This window comes from Lepidochelys olivacea, assembly GCF_965140295.1.
Source record: "Lepidochelys olivacea isolate rLepOli2 genome assembly, chromosome: 2".
Taxonomy (NCBI): Eukaryota; Metazoa; Chordata; order Testudines; family Cheloniidae; genus Lepidochelys; species Lepidochelys olivacea.
Window position 1 is genome coordinate 83,793,077 of NC_140412.1, and position 12,324 is coordinate 83,805,400.

General features: G+C 39.3%; 1 protein-coding gene across 2 annotated transcripts in view; it reads left to right on the forward strand.

Moving 5' to 3' along the window:
• ROCK1 (Rho associated coiled-coil containing protein kinase 1) overlaps positions 1 to 12,324 on the forward strand; it is a 182,088-nt gene that overhangs the window by 3,169 nt on the left and 166,595 nt on the right. The gene's annotated exons all lie outside the window — the stretch shown is intronic.

The window sequence follows — 12,324 nt, forward strand, 5'->3', positions numbered from 1 at the left end:
GAAGTGTGAGTCTTATACGCAAGGTATGACCACTTTCAGTAGAGCATCTCAGTGCTATGAATACTTACTGCTCATATACATAGTGTTGTGCAAATACTAACTGTTTTTACCACCTTTACTACAACATTGTGAAAATTAATCTTACAGATGGGGAAAATAGATATGGGGTTAAATGGCTTGCTCAAAACTTCCTAGCAAGCCTGTTGGATTGGTGGGAGGAGAACTGGGGACAGTTTTCTGTTCCCCTACTTGATCCTGTAGCCCATGCTGCTTCCTCAATTCTTTAGTGTCTTGACGCATTTCAGCATCTTAATGAGTAGCATGTGCTAAAATGAAAGATAATATCTAGTTCTTGAGATGCTTTTCTAAAATGCTAATGGCTGACATTCATATGAAACTAATGCCTGTGTACTGTTAGTTTCTGATTGCATTGTAATGTAAAGTTGAAATAGACTCAGGTATTGCTGGATGCCTTAATTTTACAGTTGTCAAAAGTAATAACAATAAATTACATAAACTAGTAAACCAGTTATGTAAAATTTTCTTCTTGCTGGGGTGAAGTGCCAAGTGAATAAAATAGATTTTTAGTTTTTCAACATTGTCATGGTGAAGGGCAAGTGAAGTAGGTTTTGTACCTGATAAACTTTTGAAAAGCTGTGTTAGGCATACACACAATTGTTCTCGTTTTCATCATCTATTGAGTTACCTTTTCTTGCCTTGGTAAGATTCAATTTCAAATGAAGGCAAAAATTCTTCCTTTCGTTCTACCTGGGCTATGTGGTGCCGAACAGAATGTGCACCTGTACGTAGAACGTGGGTGGTGGAATACAATGCATTAATCATTTGTAAGATATGCAGAAATTACTACTTAATTATGGAATTCTGATGTTCTAGTATCTTGTATTTTAGCCTACCAGATAAACATCTCATACTGAACAGCAGGGAGTAGGGTATGCAAGCTGATACTGTTTCATGTAATTTCTGAGAAATTCATGCTCTAAAAGATGCAAGGGTCAATTTATTGCTTGCAAGTTGGGGCAATATGAATATCTGGTTGATGGCTGTACATGCTAACATATTTGAAGTCCTAATGAGTGATAGTATTCTGCATGTAAGGAAACACTACTCTTGATATTCAGAAATTTCTTATTTTTAACAAATTTGATACTCCTACCTAACATAGGGAACTGATAATGATGTACACTGTAAGCTAAGTCTTGGGGTAGCTGTACCTGTGATCTATACCCTATTTTCACCACTGAAAGTCAAATGTTTTCCCCATGTTATGTATACAACGTTATCAGGTTTTATCAGTTTAAGTAGCAAATTACTAGCACATCTGCTTGTCCACCTCATAAATCTGACTACAGCCATAACATGGGAGCTGTGACATAGGGATTGCAAGGATGTTGCAACTAGCAGAATTGAGGTGTTTTGGCAGCGCTTACCCCAACATGTCTAGACAGCAAGTATGTCAGGGAACTTGGTTACAAACATTGCTCTAGTTTATAGTGTAGACTGGACCTTATCCATATTTCGTAGCCTTCTTTTGGTTCATCTGCTCTACAGTCTGGAGCCAGAAGTGGGGGACAGTTGTGTTGGAACCAGGTTCCCTGACCTAATTGTAGTGTAGATAGATAGGGCCTATACATAGCTCCATCCCAGGGCTTGACTCTCTCTTTAATATTGGAGTCTTACTGGACAGATAAGTTGGATTGGATTCATGTGGGTCATAGTTTTAAACGTACGTTCTTTTGATACAAATTTCAGAATGAGATTTACTTCCAACTATTTCTTATCTTTCCCTAGTGGGCACTTGTTTGAAGAGAACAAAAAAATATAGTCCAAAACTTACTTTTGCTGACAGAAAAAAAACATTTCAAATAGTTTCAATATAGTGGACTAATGGTGTAAGTCCTTGGTGTCTTACATATAAAACCAATACTGACTGGATGCTGACGCTCATGCCCCTGCTTTTTAGACACTTTTAGTAAAAGCTTACTCCCAGCGCATTTAAAATCTCTACACTAAATTAAGTTGTCCTAAGAGGTTGGGTATGTGTTGGTTCTTGTCCATCTAGCACCACAACTTAATATGCTATTTCTCAGAAACAAAATACATGTTTTCTGGCCTGAATGGTTTACTCTGTGTGGCATAGCCTTTTCTGTGGCTTAAAAAAAAAAAGGCATTAAAGAAGTTAGCAATGCATTCTGCAGAAAAACATATTTTACTATTTTTTAAAATAGCATTTGAAGCTGGCTAAACCCTACCTACACTCTTTTTTTTTGGGAAAAGTTTAATGATTAGACTTCTGTTTAACAAAGGCTAGTCTATAGAGCTAGCACAAACAATGTCTGCTTTACATGCTCCCTGTCTCATTCACATAGGCTTTGGTCAACTTATGTGGGCTGCTTCTGCTACTCGTCACAATGCTTTTAATTTAAAAAAAAGCTTTTAATTTGACTGAATTAATGCTGTTTGTAGTACTGAATATTTTTCTATTCTTAGACTAAACTGTATCAGCATGCTACAACTGTAATATCTATTGTATGAATATCTTAAACCCCCAAACTCATTTCTATGTACGTAGGTTTAAATGCATCAAACATTTTTTAGGTGCAGGACACTTTTTTGGGGGGGGGGTAGTTGTCAGGTGTACTTATTTTTCCCCTCCCCTTCCCCATTATTCCTTTTCTTGAACCTCTCTTGCCCCTCCCAACTTGATTATTTCATGCCTGTTTTTCCTTGTTATGTAGTTCTGTGTCCATTCAGACTTGTGCACATCATGCACTAGTTTCTCTTTAATCCTGGCTGTGCATGCATTGAGATTTGAAATATTGTGAGAGCATAAGACAAGGAAAACTAATGCAAAGAGAATGGGAAGTGCCAAAGAAGTGAAGGGGTAGTATGAACTGAGGTAGGTGTAAATGAGGGACGTATAACAGAGCCAAGGAAAAACATCATCTGGGAGAGAAAAGCTGAACTGGCCAGGAAGAAGAACAAAGTGAACTTGGGGCGAAAAATATAAAGGCAGAAAATAGATACAGAATGATACGAAGAGGAAGAACAAAAGAAATTCACACAGCTTTTTATTAACTACTTAATTTATAACTCTCTTCAGTTAACTTTATTATGTGTTGGCATGGTAGTTCTACAGCTTTAGTTTCTTTCTTTTTAAAAAGTACATGTCACAGCATCAGGTAACTTCTCAAAATATCAAGCCCTAGGAATCTAATACTGTATGTAATGTTGAAAAGATCAAATAAAACAGCAGAGGGTGTGTTAAACAAGTAGTCAGACACTAGGGTGTGCACTAATGAGAGATTGCTGCACACCTCGTGTATTAAACAGGGCCAGAGGCAAAAATAAATGCAAGCTGTCTGTTTCACTAATAACATTAAACAGTTAAAATGTTTGTTTTCAGAGTAACAGCCCTGTTAGTCTGTATCCGCAAAAAGAAAAGGAGGACTTGTGGCACCTTAGAGACTAACCAATTTATTTGAGCATAAGCTTTCATGAGCTACAGCTTACTTCATCGGATGCATACTGTGGAAAGTGTAGAAGATCTTTTATACACACAAAGCATGAAAAAATACCTCCCCCCACCCCACTCTCCTGCTGGCAATAGCTTATCTAAAGTGATCACTCTCCTTATAATGTGTATGATAATCAAGTTGGGCCATTCCAGCACAAATCCACGCTCTCTCTCACACACACACACACACACACCCCCCAACCCACTCTCCTGCTGGTAATAGCTTATTATTACCAGCAGGAGAGAGGGTTTGTGTGGGGGGGAGGGGAAAGAGAGAGGACGGAACCTGGATTTGTGCTGGAAATGGCCCAACTTGATTATCATACACATTATAAGGAGAGTGATCACTTTAGATAAGCTATTGCCAGCAGGAGAGTGGGGTGGGGGGAGGTATTTTTTCATGCTTTGTGTGTATAAAAGATCTTCTACACTTTCCACAGTATGCATCCGATGAAGTGAGCTGTAGCTCACGAAAGCTTATGCTCAAATAAATTGGTTAGTCTCTAAGGTGCCACAAGTACTCCTTTTCTTTTTAGTTAAAATGTTTGTTCACTGAATATACTTTATCCATTTTTGTATCATTTTTGTATTATTAGTCAGAAAATGGCCCAAATCTTTGTGTTTTAGTACTTTAAAACTTTCTGCAGGAAAACCTTTTGGTCTGAAACGTCTCATGCTTGTTTTTTATTCAAAAGTAACTTTAAATGGTAGTTTGGTAAAATTCCACTTGGTTATTTTTGAATTCAGAGTACAAAAAGTTCTAATTTTTTTTCACACCTTAAATATTGTTCAGACATTTGACTAACTCAAACAGCTTAATTTTAAAACTTCAAACTCACTGTAGTCTTAATCCTCAGGAGAAAAGTGCCTCTTGACTTGTTCAGAAAGTTGGCTTAAAAATAACTGTTTGACAATAAGAAAAGGAGTACTTGTGGCACCTTAGAGACTAACCAGTTTATTTGAGCATAAGCTTTCGTGAGCTACAGCTCACTTCATCGGATGCATACTGTGGAAAGTATGTATCCGATGAAGTGAGCTGTAGCTCATGAAAGCTTATGCTCAAATAAATTGGTTAGTCTCTAAGGTGCCACAAGTACTCCTTTTCTTTTTGCGAGTACAGACTAACACGGCTGTTACTCTGAAACCTGTTTGACAATAGTGTGTACTGCATTATCCACTGCTAATTTAATCTAGCCTCAGAAGAGGTACCAGATTCTGTTGCTTCAAAATATGTGTAAGTGCAGCTTTTGGATTATGGAATACGTTTCCCAGCAATTTGGTGACAATGTGATTTAGACATTATGGTCTTTCTTGGGTATAATGAGATTGGATGTCCCATTAACACAGAAATCAGTAAAGTCATACTAGTCTGACTTGATTTACCTATTTAACTCTGCATCCTTTCCCCTACCCCCCAAAAAGAGATCCTTTGGCTTTAAAATATTTAGCGATAAGTTTCCTTTGCTATTAGAATATTTTCTGCAAGTTTTCACTGATTACTTCTGGAGATTTAACCCCCACCCAACCCTTTCAACTAGCACCTCTTTGAAATGTTTGCAAGTCTTAGTGTTCCTTTCTATCCCCCTATCTGTCAAAACACAATCATGTTACATGACATAGTGAAAGACGTACATTGGTCCATGTAAGAGACAACATTTCAAAGTCAGGAAGGGTAAATCATTTAAGATATTGCTATTTGAAACTTAAACTTTCTTTATCAATGAAGCCTTTGAAGAGAGAAAATACTGATTGAGAATATCTTAATTGTCAATTTCACAATCCCATTCCTCACTGGCTAATGCCACTCCTGAAAAGTGAAGGGGAAACTCACACATCTAGTAAAATCCTAATGTGAGTGTGCACATGATCCATTTTATAGATTTGACAACTATGTTCTTCAGTTACTCATGGTTAAAAAGGAGTTTTGTGGCAGAGTTGGAAATACACTCATCAATATACTACCCCAAAATTTTATTTACCATGTTACGGTATGTCTTAGACAATTTGGTTAAAATCTTTGCAGTTAGTAGGGCTGTCAAGCGATTAAAAGAAATTAATCGTGATTGATCGTGCGACTAAAAGAATTAATTGATGTTAAACAATAATAAAATACCATTTATTTAAACATTTTTGCATGTTTTCTACAGTGTCAAACTTTAGAGCCTACAAGTCCAATCATTCCTACTTCTTGTTCAGCCAATTGCTCAGACAAATAATTTGTTTACATTTGCAGAAGATAATGTTTCCTGCTTCTTGTTTACAGCGTCACCTGAAAGTGAGAACAGGCATTTGCATGGCACTGTTGTAGCCAGTGTCACAAGATATTTACATGCCAGATGCGCTAAAGATTATGTACCTTGATGCTTCAACAACCATTCCAGAGGACATGTGTCTGTGCTGATAACAGGTTCTGCTCGCTAATGATCCAAAACATTGTGGACCGATGCATGTTCATTTTTACAATCTGAATCAGATGCCACCTGCAGAAGTTTGATTTTCTTTTTTGGTGGTTAGCGTTCTGTAGTTTCCGCATTGGAGTGTTGCTCTTTTAAAACTTCTGAAAGCATGTCCCACACCTCATCCCTCTGATTTTGGAAGGCACTTCAGATTCTGAAATCTTGGGTTGAGTGCTGTAGCTAGTTTTAGAATTTTCACATTGTTATCTTTGCATTTTGTCAAATTTGTAGTGAAAGTGTTCTTAAAATGAACAACATATGCTGGGTCATCGTCCAAGACTGCTATAACATTAAATATATGGTAGAATGAGGCTAAAGCAGAGCAGGAGAGAGGCAATTCTCCTCCAAGGAGTTCAGTCACAAATTTAATTAATGCATTATTTTCTTAACAAACGTCATCCGCATGGAAGCCTGTCCTCTGGAACGATGGCCAAAGCATGAAGAGGCATATGAATCTTTAGAGCATCTAGCACGTAAATATTTTGCAACGCCAGCTACAACAGCGTCATGCAAACGCCTGGTCTCACTTTCAGGTGACATTGTAAATAAGAAGCGGGCAGCATTACCTCCCGTAAATGTAAACAAAAATATTTGTCTTAGCGATTGGCTGAACAAAAGGTAGGACTGAGTGGACTTGTGGGCTCTAAAGTTTTACATTGTTTTGTTTCTGAGTGCAGTTATGGAACAAAAAAGTCTACATTTGTAAGTGGCTCTTTCACGATTGTTCTACAGTACTTGCATGAGGTGAAATGAAAGATACTATCTTTTGTTTATCATTTTTACCGTGCAAATATTTGTAATAAAAATATAAAATGAGCACTATACATGTTTTCTGTGATGTAACTAAAATTGATATATTTGAAAATGTAGAAAAACATCCAAAATATTTTATAAATTTCAATAGGTATTCTCTTGTTTAACAGTGCAGTTAATCACAATTAATTTTTTTTAGTTAATTGGGTGAGTTAACTGCGATTAATTGACAGCCCTAGTAGTTACCTGTAATATCGGGCTAATAACGCTTACCCAAGTGCTTTAAAATAATGTTTTGTACTTCATTCCCTTCTCCATCTGTAGATTTTAATCACAACTTTAGATGGTGAAACTTGAACCAAGATATTCAGTAACTTGGCTTGGAGGCACTGGCTGTGGAACTTGGTTAAGTGGGTTCTAGATCTAGGTTTGACCTTTACTTGCTAAGGGTTTTTAGCACTTTGCAAAAGTTTGAGGCGCATGTAGGCTGTATGGTTGGCTAATTTAGCTGTTTAATCAAAATGCAGGCCTTTTCGTATGTACAGCCTATGTCGTAAAGCTATGCGGAAGCAGTTATTAGGTTGCTTGGTGCTGATAACACCCATCAATTTAATAATGTGCTGATATAGCTCATACTGTTTCTTCTAAAAGTTTAAACTTTGTTTAGCATAAAAAGAAAAACAATAAGACCCTGGGATGTTTAAAAAATCCTTAATTTAAAAAAATTGGTTTCTGAGTGATGATGTATTTATTTTTCCATTAATAAAACGGAAGCCCTTTCAGGCAAGCAAATAGTTAGACATTATCAATTATCAAATAATGCATATTTCATTAGAACACTAACAATGTCTTCAGTAATCTCAAAATATAAACACGTCACGTTTTTTCCCCCTCAAAACAGTTACATGTGAAGTTTAATGAGGTATATGTTGAAAACTAAACCTCTAACTTGTATCTCTGGATTCAGTGGATACAGAGTAGAAATTCTTAAACAAACAACCCCTGAGGATTACTTGGGGTACATTTCAATCCCAAATTAAAAGTTTTTGCATGTCAGTGTCTTGCTGTAGGATATTGTAAAGCTAAGGAGAGAGCAGCCTGTAGAACCTTACCTTTCATTCCCATGGTATTTGTGGGAAATATTCTAAAAAGAGTGGCAGAGAGTCCTGTGGCACCTTATAGATTAACAGACGTATTGGAGCATAAGCTTTCGTGGGTGAATAACAAAGTGGGTATTCACCTACGAAAGATTGTGCTCCAATACGTCTGTTAGTCTATAAGGTGCCACAGGACTCTTAGTCTGGATCTGTAAAAGCGGCAAACACGGCTACCCCTCTAATACTTTACTCTAAAAAGAGTGTATTTAATAAAAATTCTGACTTTTTTTTTTAATTCTCTGCTAGACACTTCACTCCATTGATCATCAAGTTCTCTTGTCCTGTATGTGAATGGAAACATACTGAGATGAATCAGTTCCTTTTTCAGACCCAGAGGGTTGTTATGGGTAACTGTTCTTCCTTTTTTGCCCGCAGAGTCACACAAGCTCAGTCCTCTTCGTTATGATGATAAACATTCTACATAAAGCAATAGAGCTGGTGAGACAATGTGGGCAGAAATAACAGCAGAATGCAGCCAACACTCATTTAATCAAATGCAAATATCATTGACCCCTAGTGCTCTCGAAGCTTTTCAGAAATCAGCACCCTGATAAAGAGCAGTTGAACTAAAGCTGAAACTTGATCTTACTGAACCTGAAGGAAGTACTTTGAAGAACTTGCGTACTCTATAGCCTTCCCTGTTGTTGTGCACATGTGTGCTTTCATTGTTAATCTGTAATCTTGGGGTTCATTTGGGCTCTTCATGGTTTATAGATGCCCAAAGAGCCTTGGCATAAAAACAGGTTTCAGAGTAGCAGCTGTGTTAGTCTGTATCCGCAAAAAGAAAGAGTACTTGTGGCACCTTAAGAGACTAACAAATGTATTTGAGCATAAGCTTTCGTGAGCTACAGCTCACTTCATCGGATGCACACAGTGGAAAATACAGTGGGGAGATTTTATATACACAGAGAACATGAAACAATGGGTGTTACCATACCTGATCACTCTTGTTACAGTGTGAATGGTAACACCCATTGTTTCATGTTCTCTGTGTATATAAAATCTCCCCACTGTATTTTCCACTGTGTGCATCCGATGAAGTGAGCTGTAGCTCACGAAAGCTTATGCTCAAATAAATTTGTTAGTCTCTAAAGTGCCACAAGTACTTTTTTTATGCCCCCCCCCCCCCCCAAAAAAAAAAAAGCCCACCCCTGTCTATTTACAGTTGGCCAAAAGATGGTATCCTGTGAACCACAGACCTGGCCAAATTGATACATGCATTTTGGACCTGTGGGCTTGATTACTGCAGTACTGCATATTTAAGAATGAAAACACTTCTTTTGGAGAGATTTCAACTCATACAAAATGCACCACCTGCCTGCTGTGAACACCATCCTACACTTTGTGCTTGCTCCTAACTGAATACAGAGTACAGTTCAAAGTCTGCCCTGATATTAAAAATTCTTCATGGGATTGGCCCTACCTACTTGAGAGAGTGCTCCTTTCTCACAGTCATGACCTTCCATGACTGATATGATACAGGAACTATGAAACTGGTTAATCAGTAAGGGGAGGCTGTAAGTACACACAACTTTCAAAGGAACTGGCCCTAAACTATGGAACTCACTCCACAAGACATGAATTACTATGAATATCACTCAAAACTCAATTCAGTTCAGATTTCCCTCTAAAATTTTTGTGTGCGTGCACAAATAGAAACTAATCAATCTATTTCTTCAGGCTGGAAAGAAAGATGTCTGTTTTAAATTATTTCTGAATAGTTGGGTAGTACTATGATTATTCAAGGGTAATGACCATATAAATACATCAGTAGAAAATGCATCTGGCAGATTATAGTTTTATCCAGACTGTGGATTAGGATTAATTTAATTATAAGAATTACATGAGGTCTTTTGTGTGTGTGGAACATTTGTCATGGATTAAGGTTGCTATATCCTACTATCTGTGCCATGAAAGTGGCTTTTGGCCCTAAAGAGGGGGGACAGGGGTCAACAACAAAGTTCTTGTAGGATTTGTATCTTCTTCATTATGCTGTGTTCCACAGATTCATTACAATGGCTTGCAGCTTGGCGACAGAGCCAGAACTCTCAATCGCTGACAGTGGAGGAGCATCTTGTCCCTGAAGTTCCCTCCAATTTTTTTTTTTAAATTGGGAGCTTTCTTGAACAAGACCCAGTACTGTAACTATAATTCAGACAGGCAGTCCTCACTACTATCGTAGCATTCGTTCTCCTAAGTACATTTAAGAAATAGCCTTCTTTTGGTCAAGCATTAAAGTCCAGTCCTTAGGAACACTAGCAGTCTCTCTCATGGCAAAGTAGTCTTATCTTCTGAGAGATGCTTGGCAGCTTCATGGCCATGAAAATGCAAGTTAACCAAATTCAGCATATTGGTTATCCTGTGACTATTTTCTGGTAGAAGTCTTTTCCACCACTTATTGCCTGGGGAAAGATGGAGGAAATCCATTACAGACCTTGTCTTGGATATTCTTGTTTCAAGGATGAGCCTGTTTCCCACCTGGGAGGCACACTGATGTGAAAATCTTGTTGTAATAGCTCTATAGACCTTAGCACAAGGGAAAATAGAAAAAAGGGGTATCAGTGCTTACTTGAGAATTTCCTTTATTTATTTATTTTGTATTTTATTTTTTCAAGTAATAAGGTCCACAGATTCCACCCAGCCTGGAGACAAGTGGATCATCCATGATAGAAATGGAAATTGACAGCCGAAGACTTGGGTTTGTTGTTGTAAGGGGGAACTTGGGTTTGATTAAAAGGGGTGGGGACTGGAGAGAGATCTCATCTTCTGCAAGGAGAGAAATTGTTGTTTGTTCCTCAAAGCATAGTTAACACAATCTGTAACTGAGGCCTGGTCTACGCTACAGAGGTAGGTCGAAGGAAGCTGCCTTAAGTCGACCTGTTAATGTATGTGTCTACGCTACCGGTTCCTAAGTCGCCTCTAATGTCGACTTGTGTAATCCACTTCTGTGAGAGGTGTAGCGCTTAATTCGACTTTTTTGGGTGGACTGCGAGGTAGTGCAGATGCAGTGTTGTGTAATTCGACTTAATTGGCCTCCAGGTGTCCCTCAATGCTCATCTGTGACCACTCTGGAGATCGTTCTCAACTCTGCTACACTGCAGCCAGGTACACAGGAAACAACCCCTCCCCTGCTAAAGCCCCAGGAATTTTTGATTTCCCATTTCCTGTTCAGCATTGGGAGCATGCCAGCTTGAGCACAGCTGGTCAAGGAGACTACACTCCCCAAATGCGCTCCAGCCTGATCTGCGCAGCAGGTGATGAATCTCACTGCTGTGTGGGGAGAAGAGTCTGTGCAGGCAGAGCTCGGATCCGGCAGAAGAAGCACTGACCTCTATGCAAAGATCGCTCATGGAATGGGGGAGAAGGGCTACATGAGGGACACACAGCAAGCCGTGTGAAAATAGAAACTTCGCCAAGCGTACCAGAAGGCAAGGGAGGTGAACAGTCATTCTGGTGCTGAACCCCACACATGCCGTTTCTACAATGAACTGCATGTAATGTTCTTGGGAGTGACTGTACCAGTACCCCCACAAGCAACGTGGGCACCTCAGAGGTGTGAGAGTCTAGAGACAACAAGGAGGATGATACAGTGGATGAGGAAGAGGAAGAGAATGGGAGACAGGTGAGCGGTGGATCCGCTCTCCCTGAGAATCAGGAAATGTTTTTAAGCCCTCTGGGTTGCAAGACATCACTGTGGCCCGACCGTGATGCTGGGGAAGGCACCTCTGGTGAGTATACAATTACAAAGAAAGTCCACTGAAACTTTAGTTGGCACACGCATTTGGTGGTATTGCATGTTTACTGTGAGGAAAAAGTGAGTGCTGTGGCTCTCTGCTTACAAGAGGGTGCTCCAGCTACGCAGACGGTGGCCCCCAGAAAATACTGTTTATGTGGACTGGGATAGCCTGGGATCCTACATGGATCTCTCTAGGAAACTTTCATGGAGGTACTTTGCAATCCTGTGCAGAAGGTTTGTGGGCAGGGCAGTCTTATTTCTTCCACCATGGTAGGACACTTTCCCATGCAACTCCTGAATGAATTCTGCTGTCGTCATTGTGGTACATAGCATAATGGCATAAGGACCGGGTTTATACCCAGATGCTTGAAGCATCTCCTTCCTTTCTGCCTCTGTTACCCTCAGGAGTCTATCACGTAGGGTCACCTAGGGGAAACTGAGGAAGTTCTCATTAAAAGTGCTCTTACAAGGAAAAAGATCATGTAGATCCTTCCCTCCCCCACATTCCAGATTGCCAAACCACGCAGCCGCTAATGTGCCTTTACTGTGCTCTGCATGGGTCGGCAAGTAGTTGAACTGGCCCTGATAGGGGACTGGGGCCCCACAAGTGAGATTCCATGACTTGGGAGTGAAAACGTTCCCCCCCCCCCGCTCTGTTTGTAAACAGCTTCCTGTGGTGCTATAGGG